Source organism: Mus musculus, chromosome 2 (assembly GCF_000001635.26).
Source record: "Mus musculus strain C57BL/6J chromosome 2, GRCm38.p6 C57BL/6J".
Taxonomy (NCBI): Eukaryota; Metazoa; Chordata; class Mammalia; order Rodentia; family Muridae; genus Mus; species Mus musculus.
This window is the reverse complement of record NC_000068.7, coordinates 46,592,171-46,608,817: the sequence shown is the minus strand read 5'-3', so window position 1 is coordinate 46,608,817 and position 16,647 is coordinate 46,592,171. Positions and strand designations below refer to the sequence as shown.

The 16,647-nt window shown below is 39.5% G+C and overlaps 1 pseudogene; it reads left to right on the top strand.

The window, feature by feature from the left end:
• The first annotated feature begins 1,734 nt into the window (after nucleotides 1-1,734).
• Nucleotides 1,735-1,851, top strand: Gm25264 (annotated as a pseudogene).
• Nucleotides 1,852-16,647: the final 14,796 nt, after the last annotated feature.

Genomic DNA, 16,647 nt, shown 5'->3' with positions numbered 1-16,647 from the left:
TCTTCAATTCCTATTATTCTTAAGTTAGGTATTTTCATAGTATTCTAGATTTTTCTAGATATTTTATGTCAGGAACTTTTTAGATTTAACATCTCCTTTGGCTGTTGTATCAGTTTCTTCTATCTTACCTTTTACACTTGAGATTCTCCTTCTATCTCTTGCATTCTCTTTGTGATGCCTATCTGTTGTTCCTGTTTTCTTTCCTAAGCTTTCCTTCTCCAGGATTTCCTCAGATGTGGTTTTTTTTTTATTGTTAGTATTTCAATTTTCAATTCTTGAACAGTTTTATTCATTTCTTTCACCTGCTTAACTGTATTTATTTGTATTTCTTTAAGGGAATTATTAGTTTCCTTCTATGTGTTTGACTGTATTTCAATGTATTTCTTTGAGTAATATATTTATTTCACCTTTAAGGAGCTATATTGTCTCTATAAGGTTGTATTTAAGGTCACTTTCATTCACTTCATTTGTATTAGGATATTCAGGGCTTGCTGTAGTGGGATAATTTTGCTTTGAAGGTGTCATGTTGCTCTGACTCTTGTTGATTGTGATCTTACGCTGGCCTTTAACCATTTGATTTTTCCAGCATATACCTGGAGTAGCAGGTATTAGAAAGGCAGTCCAAGTCTGCATGTTCCTTATGTAGAAGGCATGTGGTGGGCAACCTTGGACTGAATGTTCTTGTTGTAGCTGGCCTGGCTATTCCTTGTTTGGTGGGCCGGATAGAGGCCAGAAGAGTAATGACCAGACATTGAAGCTCAGGACTAAATCCTCAATCTAATGCTAGCTCAGGACAGCTGCAGCCAAGCATTCCCCAGGAATCAAACCTGGATGTTCCTTTATTGACTGACCTTATAGAGACCAGTAGAGTAGTTGGCAGAAAACTAGAGCTCTAGAGAGAGTTGGCTGCTCACTCATGGCTGCTGGGCAGGGGAATGGAGATGGGGAAGAGATCTAAACTGATTGTTCCTTGTTGGGCATGCCTAAAGGAGACTGGCAGAGAAGTGGCCTGACAATGGAGCTCCAGGGCCTGTAGTTATAGAGAGTCAATGGGTGTCACACTACCTGAGATTTCTACCAGCCAGGGATTTGGAGACTGAAATGACCACCTCCTCTAGCCAGCAGGTGGAAGGAGGGGGATATTAATCCACCCACAAAACCTTCAACCCCAAATTTGCCCTGCCTACAAGATACACAGGGATAAAGTTGAAGCAAAGACTGAAAGAACTCCCAACCAATGAATGCCCCAACTTGATACTCATCTCATAGAAGAGAAACAACCTCTAACACTATTGTAATAGCCTTCAATGTTTCCAGATAGGATCCTAGTGAACTGTGTCCTAAGAGTCTTCATCCAGCAACTGGTGTAAACAGATGCACAGACCCTGGACATCAGGTGGAGCTCAGGGAGTGTTGTGGAAAAGTGGGGAATAGAAGTGAGCAATCTGGAGTGGTCAAATTTACAAAGTCAAGTAACCTAGGCTCATGGGGGTTCAGAGAGACTAAACAACCATCCAAAGAGCATGAAGTTCTGGATCTGTGTGATGCACCTGAACTGTGCCACCAGAGAAATGGGCTTGGGACTGCTGAGGTGGAGAGTGCTCAAACCATGGTAATCTAAATGTCTGAGATATGAATAAAGCTAGCTACTGCCCTATCTCCACACCTGCTTTGGGGCAAGGAATCATGCCCCTCATCTAGCTGATCACTTCATCACTATAAAGAGACAACTCTCTTGCCCCTGGAAGCATTGCAGGTATGGATGCTGTGTCACATGTATGTCAGTAGGTAGCAGAGAAGACAGACACTGCATCTACATTTAGTGTTCTCACCAATTTTGTGTCTGCCTTCTGCCCCACTGATGGTATGCGAAACACATGGATCAGGAGGCAAAATTCAGACAATGCTTGACTGTGACTCACTGTACTCCTGTGATGGGAAGCACTGAGACACTTCTTGCTGAAGGGGTGGGAGATGCAGTCTAAGGTGGAAGTGGCCAAAGTTGGGAGTCCCTGACTCCCAAACATGTAGTCACCACTGGAGTTCCACACAGAGGAGTGGGGAATGAAGGATCAGGGGGACACAGGGCCACACAGAGGCAGGGAGAAGGAAGCTGCCTACCATCTCAGGTGGATGGCTGGGTGCCATGGACTCAGACGCACTCTAACTTACCAAGCTTCCTGGCAAGGTCCACTATCCCACAACCAATGAACATCTGAATGATTAGTAGGCCAACATTCCCTTGATAAAAAGCTAGGCTGAGACACCACCAGTCTGGCCATGCAGGCCCTATGACTCCCAGGAACAGGAAGTATTTAAGAACTAGAGTCTGCAAATTTAGTCCAGAGACTTGAGAACCTGCCCTGGGTTTGAAGTCCTGGAGTGGGATCAACCCAGAGGCAGACTCTCTCATGGGGCCATTCAGACTGGCCAGGTACGAAGAGAGACCATGGCACCATGGCACCATGGATCCTGGACAGGGAACTAGTCTGTGATGATCACCAACTGAACTCTATTCAGTGTAGAGGGAATATCTTGTGTATTGTATAGAACCATGACCTGTCAATTTAAAAGCCTATGGCTTAGGCAGGAACTCGAAGGTGGGACATTCAGGAGTCAGTGAGGATTCTAGGATACAGTCAAGAGCAGGGAGATTCACCAGGGAAGATGTAAAGGGATGATAGATATATGGTACTTGAGCACAGGTAACCAGCCATGTGGACTAAAAGGGTTATTTTAAGTGATGGTTCTAATCATTGGAGACTCTAGCTATATGGCCAAGGTATATGTAAATATATTTTGAGTCTGGGTCTTATTCATGGTGGATGAGGAAGCATATGACTTAGTGGGCAGAAACCAGAGATGACACACTTTTTGCAGAAAGGAATACCTAGGAAGGGATGTTCATTGTATAAATTCTTAGGGCCCCTAAATACCTCATTAGCATCAAAGAGTCTAGGCTCTAAGCTATGACTGGGTGTAATCGTCCTCTTAGTGGGGTGTAGTGGTCACATGCTCCAGGACAGGAATCTGGTTGGGAACTTGTCTGAGCTCTGATGTTCACAGTTATAAATTTTATGAGATGTCTTAGTTAAGGTTTTACTGCTGTGAACAGACACCATGACCAAAGCAACTCTTAAAAAAGGACAACATTCAGTTGGGCTTTGCTTACAGGTTCAGAGGTTCAGTCTATTATTATCTAGTTGGGAGCATGGCAGTGCCCAAGCATATATGGGGGTGGCGGAACTAGAGTTCTCCATCTTCATCTGAAGGCTGCTAGGAAAAGACTGACTCCAAGGCAACTAGGACAAGGGTATTAAAGCCTATGCCCATAGTGATACACATATTCCATCAAGGCCACACCTCCTAACAAGTGCCACTCCCAGGGACAAGCATATACAAACCATCAAATTGAGGTTCTGAACTATGCTACTACCTTACCAGTTCTTCTGTCTGGTGGCACTTTCCACTGCCTCACACTTAAGATTACCTCTGTTCAGTCCCACAATGCACACACTAGACATAGCACACTTGAGACCAACTCTGAGATGACCCTGAACACTCAAAGACCCTAAGTGCTTTTATGAGAAGCAAGTAAATGGTAGAGAAATGGAAGAGAAAAATATAGGGTTTGGGCACAATTAAGAGAGGCAGAACAGTAGACTCAAGGATAGCGAGGAACTGCCTAATGTGAGTAGTTGGTGATGTGGTAGGGTTCTGGCTGTGCTGCCACCAGGGGTCAAGTCTGAGTCTATGGCCCTGCTGTGGCAGGGATCTATTACCACCAAAGTGTCTCTAGTCTGGTCTCCTGCTGGGGGACAAGTTGATGTCTGAGGACTGTGCAGAACTGGACCCATCCATTACCTGAGCATCTGGGAGAGCTGGCTCTGGGGTCAGGAAAGCAGGAGCCCTGTTCCTGCCCCTAACCAACTGTAGTACTTGAGAGGGTGACCCTGCACATTGCAGAAGTTGTGGGTGAGCCAGCTATCAAGGATAAGAATGTGTGAGACCTGGACCCTACACCCCTTCTTTTGTGTGGTGCTAAGGACAAGGGAGAGATATCCTTCTCCACCTTGCTCCTTGCCACCTGTGTAAAGCAGTAGACATGGCCCTGTTTTCATAAATGCAGGAAAGCTGGCCCTGAACTTTATTGGCTGCAGCACTTATGAGAGCAGGCCCTGTACTTTGCCTGGGAAGGAAAGAGGAGCTGACCCTGGTAATAGGGACATGGACCATCCAGCCCAGAGTGCATGACCATGAGAGAGTTGGCCCTACCACTTGTCTAGCATGCAATGGCATGGGTGAAAAAAAAGATGACACTCTTCCCCACCACTTGCCACCTACAGTAGTCAGTAAAGCTGGCCCTGAGGTCACGAGAGCAGGAGAGCTCTCCCTGCCCTTTCCCTGCTGCAACACTTCAGGTAGCATGACCTACAGCTCCCCCAGGCAACACACAGTAGAACAGAACATGATGGTAATGAGTAAGCTGGCCCAATGGTATAAAACTGGGAGAGCTAGTACTGCCTCCTGTCTGCTGGGCACAGAAGAGGAAGATCAAGTCCTCCCTCCCTCACCATCTATGGCAGGCAGGAGTGCTGACCACATGTTCATGAGAGTGGGAGAATTGGCCATGTCCCTCACCAGCTGCAGTACTCAGGGGAGTTCAGGTCCTTCACCTTGATTAGGCAGCAGAATCATCCTGGTAGTAGGGATTGCTGGTGAGCCAGCACAAAGGGTATGAGAGCAAGAGATCCAGCAGGCTGACCAAGTTTTACTTGGTCAGATCCTGGTCTTTGAATTGGCCCATCCCAACTTATATTCCTTCCATGAACTGCTGGAGTACATTAAGGGCCCAACTTACAGATCGAAAACTATAAGAACTTCATTATGCAGGGCAACAACAGAATATTCAAGGGGAGTCCCAGTGAGTTTCAGTATTGATAGAGTAGTAGAAGCTAGAAACATTGTACCAGACCAATGAGTCATTGCATTAAAAATGTTTAAGCAAAGAAGTGTGAACTAAAGAGTATACTGTGAGACACACTGTGACACACCACTGCTTTGACAACAAGAATTTACACCCTTTGGTGGTGGGGAGGTTGCAAGAGTGGAGAGTGGATACAAAAGGAGGGGATGAGTGGGAAAATGATGTTGTTGTTGTTTAAGATAGAGTAAAATCCACAAATTTTTAAAACAGTAAATGAATGTAAAAGTTGTTTAGCTTACCATAATGATCTGAACCCTGCTTTTGATTTTTTTGGTACTTTTCCCTGACATAGTCTACAGTGGGAATATCCAATGTGCATGCAATAATACATTTACTCAATTCTTGTTTTATACACTTGTGAATTTGAGCATGTTTAATAGGACTTGTGGGATTGAGAAACTGTTTTGTTATTGAATTTTATTTACATATTTTTTCCTGGCTATGATATTAAACACTACATATTTTTGTACCACATTCCCAAGGAGAGATTCCTTAATCAACAAATAGAAAAAATTCCCATTGGATTTCCAAAGTTAAGATATTACTGCTACTCATTGTTCTCATGAGATGAATGAGGACAGAAATGAATGGAGAGCAACATGTTGCAGTTGGTGATGATTAACTTCATGAAAAGTGTCTGTGATCGATGACGGGACAAGAAAGAATAGACATAGTATACAGGTGATCCATTAGAGGGTGTCTAAATAATTACTTGTCCATTTTTGAGAAAGGTATATTGGGGTAAATTCCTAACTTCAAGAGATGAAGATCCAGGACACTATTTGAAGAATGAAAATTACCTAGAATGGGTAGCAAAGTTGAGAGCTGTCAAAAATCATTTATAATCTGTGATGCTTTGTAAATGTTTGGCTCAGGGAGTGGCACTATTCGAAGGTGTGGTCTTGTTGGAGTAGATGTGCCACTATGGGTGCAAGCTTTAATACCTTCATCCTGGCTGCCAGTCTTCTCCTAGCTGCCTTTGAAACAAGAGGTGGGACTCTCAGCTCCTCCAACCCCATGTCTGCCTGGATGCTGCCATACTCCCACATTGATGATAATGGTCTAAACCTCTGAACCTGTAAGATAGCCGCAATTAAATGTTGTCTAAGAGTTACCTTGGTGTCTGTTCACAGCAGTAAAAGTCTTACTAAGACACAACCTGAGAGTAACCAACGTATTGGTAAAGGTTGAGAATTCTAAAGTTCTTTCATTAATAGTCCCCTTGTAGACTTTGTCAGGAGAAAGGCCAGAAAGAAACGAAAAGGTTATTTCTGAAGAGGTAAATTTTATTTGTGGAGTATGTGAATACATACTAAACAGACACTATAGTCTTTCACTTAGCTCCTCTTTTAGGAACCAAACGATCATTTCTTCTGATAATTAGAATATTTGCTTTAAAAGACAAAATTTTCAATCTCTATACACAGTTTAAATCTTTACCAAATTTTATGCCTTCTACATGATGGCAGTCCTTTCCAGTGATTAACCAGTGAACTATACAAAGAGATTCGATGAGTGACAAACTCCTTTAGAATTGGACAAAGCTGTAACTTTGTTTGGACTTTCTATAATCTACCAGCTCCTGAATAATGACATGAAGACATTAGTCAATATTCTACCACATGGCTCATTAGTTCTCCTCTGTTTCATAAATCTGACTTCCTCTGACTCTTACTGACTGATGAATCTCTTACCTCTGTGTCTGTCTGATGGATCAAATTTCCCACCACAGACTCCTTCCCAGGATTCCTAACTTTACACAGAAGTCCCACCTCTTCTCTCCTGAATTGCTATAGGCCATTCTTCTCTTTATGAAAGCCAATCAGAGAATGCCTTAGGCAGGTGAGAAAGGAGACATATCTTCACACAGTGGAAAAAAATGTTACCCTAACAAAAATAATCCTTCAGATCAGCATTGGCAAATGCATATCTTCTATACTTTTATTTCCTAATGGTAGTGCAAGTTTAGTTTTCCCTGTTTGCCACAGTAAAGTGTGCCAGTGATTTTTCTCTAAGTTTCTTCCTGTAGGTCCTAAACTAAGATGATATCATTACTTTATCTTTTTCCATAAAGAAGTCCTTTGCTTCACAGCTCTGTTCTTTTCACATAAATTGTGAGACTTCTCAGCTTGTTTTAGTTGCTTGGGAGGCCAACATTTGTAAAGTATTTGGAGTGTTCATTCTCTTCTTGTTTTAGTATCCCTGGATAAGTTTCTAGTTTGGGATATCCAGCCTTCACTTTCTGTGGGCCAAGTCCTTCATAGAAAACCAAATGGAAAGAATTCACACAAGTGAGCCACATAGTTGTCAACTGCCAGCTTTTGTACACTGATGTCCAAGTTATATTGTATAGGATCTAAACTCAGTTTTCCTATTGACATTGTTTCATAGCCTGGATAAAGTTTTATATCTTCCCTCCAGCTCTATTTACTTTAAAATATATAATCTTGTCTCAGACATCCAGCTACATTGGATAATTTTTCTGATGGTACAATCAAATATGTTGTAATTAAATTGTGATGACCCTTGTGATTTTATATATATATATATATGTGTGTGTGTGTGTGTGTGTGTGTGTGTGTGTGTGTGTGTGTATGTGTGTGTGTAATATTATATTACACACATGTATATGTATATGTAAATGTAGCAATATATAAATAAAAAGAAATAAGCTTGAGAGAGAGTAGGGTTAAAGAAAACAGATAAAGTGGTAAATAATATGATGTTTTAATTTTGAAAAGTAAAAAAAAAAAACTTAATATTTTTCAACTCATTTGCTAGAGTCTGATTAAATATCAATATTTAAACAAAGATAAAATTTAACTAAGTAACATATGACCACAATCTTAGCAGTAGGTTCTAAGAGGATATAACACATTGGCTTTTGCTTTATAGCCAGAATTGGTTTAGGATATTGTCATTATTTTATCTAGGTAGAGCAGTTATTATAAAGGTATTATCATTGAGTCACTGCAGTTCATTTAAATAATTTTGTTTTAAAAATTAAGTTCTAAAATTTATAGTTTGATATTCATTTTAATTTTCATAAAAATACAAATTAGTAACTCTTAGAAATATTTCTGTCTTAATAATGTCTTTATGAAGTAGACATTCAGATATTTTGAATTTTTTGTTATTCAGTTTTCTTCTTCTTAATTCTATCTCTACCTTCTTTCTTACTGACACATATAGATAATAGAACAATCATTTTGGCCATACATTAAGAAGATAGCATTAAAAATAATTACAGTAAAAATAAAATTAAGGAGATAAAAAATAGGACAAGGAGTTATGGTGGAAAGGAAAGGAGAAAAAGAAAAACTTTTGGACATTCATTGTTTCAAAATTCTGTCTATTTTTCAAAGTATTATTCATTATTTGGATGAAAATACCATAGAGTAGATTGTTTATATAGCATGGGATTATATTTAGTAGATTTAGAGATAATTGTGATAACAATCAGAGAACTAAATAGTGGAAAGTGGTAGAATGATGGCTAATACCAGAGAGATCTTATGTCTTATACTATTAGCAAAGACTCAAATATGTGCCTCAAGATAAAAAATAAATTGGGAAACCTAGAAAGAAGAATTGACCTGCAAATTTCCTCCTTGGTCGAAACACAGAAAAACAATAGAATCCTAGAGAAGCAGAGTTTAATTTATGTCTTAGAGTTTCTGTTGGTATGAAAAAAACATGAACCAAAGAAATTTGGAGAAGAAATTGTTTATAGTCCATCATTCAGGAAGTAAAGGCAGCAAGATGAATGCAGGAACTAATACAGAAGACACAGAGGTGTAGTGTTTAATGTTTTATTTTTTTCCCTTGTGGCTTGCTTAACCTCTCTTCTTTAACATTTCAGGACCATATACATAGGACTGCTACTGTCTACCATAAGCAGGGTCTTCTCCCATCAAACATCCATCAGTAAAATGTCCCAGATTCTTCCTCACAAGCTAATGTGATGGAAATAGTTTCTCAGTTGAGATTACCATTTCTCAATTGAGTATCTAGACAGGATTCTAGCTACTGTCAAGTTTACATTAAACTACCCAGGAAAATAGATAAATATATCAAAGGATAGAAAGAAACAGCAGATATCTGCTGACACCTCAAGTGTGTAACTGAAGTAAAAGGGGGAACAGTGTATGACTGAAGAACACAAGTGATCTGAAAAGAGATATCTATTAATGGTTAGTCAATAGACAGACACTAATCCACCCAGAAAATCTTCAACCCCAAATTTGTCCTGTATACAAGTACAGTAACAAAGATGGAGCAGAGATGGAGGAAATGGCCAATCAAACACTGGCAGAACTTGAGATCCATCCCATGGGCAAGCACCAATCACTGACACTACTAATGATGCTCTGTTATGCTTGAAGATAGGCATCTAGCATAACTGTCCTCTGAGAGGTTTCACCCAGCAGTTAACTGAAACAGATGCAGGCACACACACACACACACACACACACACACACACACACACACACACAAATATTAGATGGAGAAGTTCAAGATTCTTGTGGGAGACTTGGGGGATGGATTGAGGGACCCATCCAGGGTAAGGACTACTCAAGAAAACCAACAGACTCAATCTGGTCCCTTGGGGGCTTCCAGAGACTGAATCCCTATCCAAAGAGCATACAAAGGCTGAACCTCTGTACCTCTGTAGCAGATGTACAGATTGGTCTTCATATGGGTCCTCCAACAACTGTAGCTGGGGATGTCTCTGGACCTTTTGCCCGCCCTGTGATGCTGTTCACCTCCCTGGGATCAGTAGAAGAGGATCTATCTAATCCTGCAGTGACTGATGTGCCAGTGTGTCAACACACACTGGTACCCAGGTCCAATGTCCCCCTTCTCAGAGGAGAGGGGAGGAGGGATGGGGGAAAAAGCTATCCAGTGGGTTACTGAGAGGAAAGGAGGGGGCTGTGATAGGGATGTAAAGTGAATACCTTAATAAATTAATGGGGAAAAGGAAAAATATGTATTGGTAATTAGGAAGAAATGCATGATGTATTCCTCCCATATGTCATTTCTCATCCTTAAGTACACTCATCCTTGTTTTCTACAGTTTTAAGATATAAAATAGAAATTTCATTATATTTTCTGAAAAGAATTCTCAAATGTTTTGATATTGATGATTCTACATAAAAGGGTACTATGGTTGTTGTAGTTTTACTTAGGAACTAGAGATATTCAAACATGAAATAATTTTTTCTAGTGAGATGTGGTGGCACGTGCCTTTAGTCCAAGCACTCACTTAGGAGGCAAAAGCAGACTAATCTCCGAGTTTCAGGCCAGCCTGGTCTACAGAGAGTTTTAGAAGAACTAGGGATAAATAGAGAATCCTTGCCTCAAAAATCAAAACCAACCTAAGACAAAAAGGATTTCCAGTATCACCGAAGTTATAGGTAGAGAAAAGAAACAAGGGTGTGTGTTTTCTGACTTTAAAATTGGATAATCTAGTCACTTGTCCATGACCAAAACATATTTACTTTGAAAATTAACTTTGGTAACATAAACTGAAAATCCTAGTCTACTCTCAAGAAAAGCATCAAATTTAATGACACCACATTCTACAAAATGTGCCCCTCAGAACTACAATGTCATGAGAAACAACTGGAAAAACTATGGCAGCCCCAGGGGACTGGGAGATTAGTGGTATTCTACACAAAATCCTTGAAAACAGTGAGACTAACACCAAGGCATTTATGACTGTGGCTATCAAATATGTCATATTTACAAAGTATTTTATGAAGTTGCCACATCTGTTATGTGTGAAATAGTCCGGTGTGATGTACAAGATGGGCTCAGGTCATGTGAGGGCCATGCTGGGAACTAATGTGATGTAGATGGGCATTTTTATAGTCTTTGAAAGTTATGTTAGTATAAATTCATTCTCAAATTTGAATTTTGTTTTCAAATGGACATAAAACCCTATTGCACTGGGACTGCTTACCCTGGAAATGGATCTTTTCTAAGAAGACCATAGTTGGGCTTTTGAGAAAGAACTCTACCACCTTATTTTTCCTACTTTCTTAATTAAATTTTCAGTAATGGGTTTTTTTCCTAGATGTGGGTTGCTTTAATTCAACATGATTTTTTGAATTTTTATTTATTAATTCTAATATTCCCTTTGCCTCACAAACCCATACTTGCTAGAATAAACATAGCTAGGTGAGTAACTGGATGTATAGTTAGAAATATTTTATAGCTAAAATTCTAAGCACAATATTACACATTTGAATGCATATACAAGCATCATATTTCACTTCTTTGTGTGTGTGTGTGTTTCTCTTTTTTTAAAATTTTGTTTATTTTAATTAGGTATTTATTTCATTTACACTTCCAATGCTATCCCAAAAGTCCCCACCCAGTCACCCACCCAGCCACTCCCCACTTCTTGGCCCTGGCGTTCCCCTGTACTGAAGCAGATAAAGTTTTGCAGGACCAATGGGCCTCTCTTTCCACTGATGGCCGAATAGGCCATCTTCTGATACATATGCAGCTAGAGACATGAGCTCTGGGGGTGGGAGGGGGGGGGTACTGGGTAGTTCATATGGTTGTTCCACCTATAGAGTTGTAGATCCCTTTAGCTCCTTGGTTACTTTCTCTAGCTCCTCCATTGGGGGCCCTGTGATCCATCCAATAGCTGACTATGAGCATCCACTTCTACGTTTGCTAGGCCCCTGCATATTCTCGCAAGAGACAGATATATCTGGGTCCTTTCAGCAAAACCTTGCTAGTGTATGCAATGATGTTAGCGTTTGGAGGCTGATTATCGGATGGATCACCGGATATGGCAGTCTCTACATGGTCCATCCTTTCTTCTCAGCTCCAAACTTTATCTCTGTAACTCTTTCCATGGGTGTTTTGTTCCAAGTTCTAAGAAGGGGCAAAGTGTCCACACTTTGGTCTTCATTCTTCTTGAGTTTCATGTGTTTAGCAAATTTTATCTAATATCTTGGTTATTCTAATTTTCTAGGCTAATATCCACTTATCAGTGAGTACATATTGTGAGAGTTCTTTTGTGATTGGGTTACCTCACTCAGGATGATGCAGTCCAGGTCCATCCATTTGCCTAGGAATTGCATAAATTCATTCTTTTTTAATAGCTGAGTAGTACTCCATTGTGTAAATGTACCACATTTTTTGTATCGATTCCTCTGTTGAGGGGCATCTGGGTTCTTTCCAGCTTCTGGCTATTATAAATAAGGTTCCTATGAACATAGCGGAGCATGTGTCCTTCTTACCGGTTGGAACATCTTCTGGATATATGCCCAGGAGAGGTATTGCAGGATTCTCCAGTAGTACTATGTCCAATTTTCTGAGGAACCGCCAGACTGATTTCTAGAGTGGTTGTACAAATTTGCAATCCCACCAACAGTGGAAGAGTGTTCCTCTTTCTCCACATCCTCGCCAGCATCTGCTGTCACCAGAATTTTTGATCTTGGCCATTCTGACAGATGTTAGGTAGAATCTCAGGGTTGTTTTGATTTGCATTTCCCTGATGATTAAGGATGTTGAACATTCTTCAGGTGCTTTTCAGACATTCGGTATTCCTCAGGTGAGAATTCATTGTTTAGCTCTGCACCCCATTTTTAAATGGAGTTATTTGATTTTCTGGAGTCCACCTTCTTGATTTCTTTATATATATTGGATATTAGTCCCCTATCTGATTTAGGATAGGTAAAGATCCTTTCCAAATCTGTTGGTGGCCTTTTTGTCTTATTGACAGTGTCTTTTGCCTTACAGAAGCTTTGCAGTTTCATGAGGTCCCATTTGTCAATTCTCGATCTTACAGCATAAGCCATTGCTGTTCAATTCAGGAATTTTTCCCCTGTACCCATATCTTCGAGGCTTTTCCCTATTTTCTTCTCTATATATTTCAGTGTCTCTGGTTTTATGTAGAGTTCCTTAATCCACTTAGATTTGACCTTAGTACAAGGAGATAGGAATGGATCAATTCACGTTCTTCTACATGATAACTGCCAGTTGTGCCAGAACCATTTGTTGAAAATGCTGTCTTTTTTCTACTGGATGGTTTTTGCTTCCTTGTCAAACGTGTGTGGGTTCATTTCTGGGTGTTCAATTCTATTCCATTGGTCTACTTGTCTGTTGCTATACCAGTACCATGCAGTTTTTATCACAAGTGCTTTAAGGTCAGGCATGGTGATTTCACCAGATGTTCTTTTACCCTTGAGAAGAGTTTTTGCTATCCTAGGTTTTTTGTTATTCCAGATGAATTTGCAGATTCCTCTTTCTAATTCATTGAAGAATTGAGTTGGAATTTTGATGGGGATTGCTTTTGGCAAGATAGCCATTTTTCCTATATTGATCCTGCCAAACCATGAGCATGGGAGATCTTTCCATCTTCTGAGATCTTCTTTAATTTCTTTCTTCAGAGACTTGAAGTTTTTATCATACAGATCTTTCACTTCCTTAGTTAGAGTCATGCCGAAATATTTTATATTATTTGTGACTATTGAGAAGGGTGTTGTTTCCCTAATTTCTTTCTCAGCCTGTTTATTCTTTGTGTAGAGAAAGGCCATTGACTTGTTTGAGTTAATTTTATATCCAGCTACTTCACCGAAGCTGTTTATCAGGTTTAGGAGTTCTCTGGTGGAATTTTTAGGGTCACTTATATATACTATCATATCATCTGCAAAAAGTGATATTTTGACTTCCTCTTTTCCAACTTGTATCCCCTTGATCTCCTTTTGTTGTCGAATTGCTCTGGCTAATACTTCAAGTACTATGTTGAAATGGTAGGGAGAAAGTGGGCAGCCTTGTCTAGTCCCTGATTTTAGTGTGATTGCTTCCAGCCTCTTGCCATTTACTTTGATATTCGCTACTGGTTTGCTGTAGATTGCTTTTATCTGTTTAGGTATGGGCCTTGAATTCCTGATCTTTTCAAGACTTTTATTATGAATGGGTGTTGGATTTTGTCAAATGCTTTCTCCACATCTAAGGAGATGATCATGTGATTTTCTCTTTGAATTTGTTTATATACTGGATTACATTGATGGATTTCCATATATTGAACCATCCCTGCATCCCTGGGATGAAACCTACTTGGTCAGGATGGATGATTGTTTTGATGTGTTCTTGGATTTGGTTAGCTAGAACTTTATTGAGGATTTTTGCATCGATATTCATAAGGGAAATTGGTCTGAAGTTGTCTATCTTTGTTGGGTCTTTTTGTGGTTTAGGTATCAGAGTAATTGTGGCTTCATAGAATGAGTTGAGTATAGTACCTTCTGCTTCTATTTTGTGGAATAGTTTGTGAAGAAATGGGATTAGATCTTCTTTGAAAATCTGATAGAACTCTGCACTAAACCCATCTGGTCCTGAGCTTTTTTTGGTTGGGAGACTATGAATGACTGCTTCTATTTATTTAGGGGATCATTAACCTGATCTTGATTTAACTTTGGTACCTGGTATCTGTCTAGAAACTTGTCCATTTCATCCTGGTTCTCCAGTTTTGTTAAGTATAGCCTTTTGTAGAAGGATCTGATGGTGTTTTGGATTTCTTCAGGATCTGTTGTTATGTCTCCCTTTTCATTTCTAATTTTGTTAATTAGGATGCTTTCCCTGTGCCCTCTAGTGAGTCTGGCTAAGGGTTTATCTATCTTGTTGATTTTCTCAAAGAACCAGCTCCTCATTTGGTTGATTCTTTGAATAGTTCTTTTTGTATCCACTTGGTTGATTTCGCCCCTGAGTTTAATTATTTCCTGCCATCTACTCCTCTTGGGTTAATTTGCTTCCTTTTGTTCTATAGCTTTTAGGTGTGTTGTCAAGTTGCTAGTGTGTGCTCTCCCTAGTTTCTTTTTGGAAGGACTTAGAACTATAAGTTTTCCTCTTAGAAATGCTTTCATTGTGTCTCATAAGTTTGGGTATGTTGTGGCTTCATTTTCATTAAACTCTAAAAAGTCCTTAATTTCTTTCTTTATTCCTTCCTTGACCAAGGTATCATTGAGAAGAGTATTGGTCAGTTTCCATGTGAATGTTGGCTTCCTATTATTCATTTGTTATTGTAGATAAGCCTTAATCCATGGTGATCTTATAGGATGCATGGGACAATTTCAATATTTTTGTATCTGTTGAGGCTTGTTTTGTGACCAATTATGTGGTCAATTTTGGAGAAGGTACCATGAGGTGCCGAGAAGAAGGTATTTCCTTTTGTTTTAGGATAAAATGTTCTGTAGATATCTGTTAGATCCATTTGTTTCATAACTTCTGTTAGTTTCACTGTGTCCCTGTTTAGTTTCTGTTTCCATGATCTGTACATTGGTGAAAGTGGTGTGTTGAAGTCTCTCACTATTATTGTGTGAGGTGCAATGTGTGCTTTGAGCTTTAGTAAAGTTTCCTTAATGAGTGTGGCAGCCCTTGTATTTGGAGCATAAATATTCAGAATTGAGAGTTCCTCTTGGAAGATTTTACCGTTGATGAGTATGAAGTGCCCCTCCTTATCTTTTTTGATGACTTTGGGTTGGAAGTCGATTTTATTAGATATTAGAATGGCTACTCCAGCTTGTTTCTTCAGACCATTTGCTTGGAAAATTGTTTTTCAGCCTTTAATTCTGAGGTAGTATCTGTCTTTTTACCTGAGATGGGTTTCCTGTAAGCAGCAATATGTTGGGTCCTGTTTGTGTAGCAGGTCTGGTAGTCTATGTCTTTTCATTGGCAAGTTGAGTCCATTGATATTAAGAGATATTAAGGAAAAGCAATTGTTGCTTCCTAATATTTTTGTTGTTAATGTTGGCATTCTGTTCTTGGGGCTGTCATATTTTAGGTTAGTTGAAGGATTACTTTCTTGTTTTTTTCTAGGACGTGATGTCTGTCCTTTTTTTTTTTTTGTTATTATCCTTTGAATGGCTGGATTCATGGAAAGATAATGTGTGAATTTAGTTCGGTCGTGGAATACTTTGGTTTCTCCATCTACAGTATTTGAAAGTTTGGCTGGGTATAGTAGCCTGGGCTGGCATTTGTGTTCTCTTAGTGTCTGTATAATATCTGTCCAGGATCTTCTGGCTTTCATAGTCTCTGCTGAAAAATCTGGTGTAATTATGATAGGCTTGCCTTTATATGTTACTTGACATTTCCCCTTACTGCTTTTAATATTCTATCTTTATTAGTGTATTTGTTGTTCTGATTATTATGTGACTGGAAGAATTTCTTTTCTGGTCCAGTCTCTTTGGAGTTCTGTAGGCTTCTTGTATGTTCATGGGCATCTCTTCCTTTAGGTTTGGGAAGTTTTCTTCTATAATTTTGTTGAAGATATTTGCTGGCTCTTTAAATTGAAAATCTTCATTCTCATCTACTCCTATTATCTGTAGGTTTGGTCTTCCCATTGTGTCCTGGATTTCCTGGATGTTTTGAGTTAGGATCTTTTGCATTTTGAATTTTCTTTGATTGTTGTGCCCATGTTCTCTATGCAATCTTCTGCACCTGAGATTCTCTCTTCCATCTCTTGTATTCTGTTGCTGTCGCTTGCATCTATGGTTCCAGATTTCTTCCCTAGGGTTTCTATCTCCAGCGTTGCCTCACTTTGGGTTTTCTTTTTTGTGTCTACTTCCCTTTTTATGGCTAGTATGGTTTTGTTCATTTCCATCATCTGTTTGGATGTGTTTTCCTGTTTTTCTATAAGACTT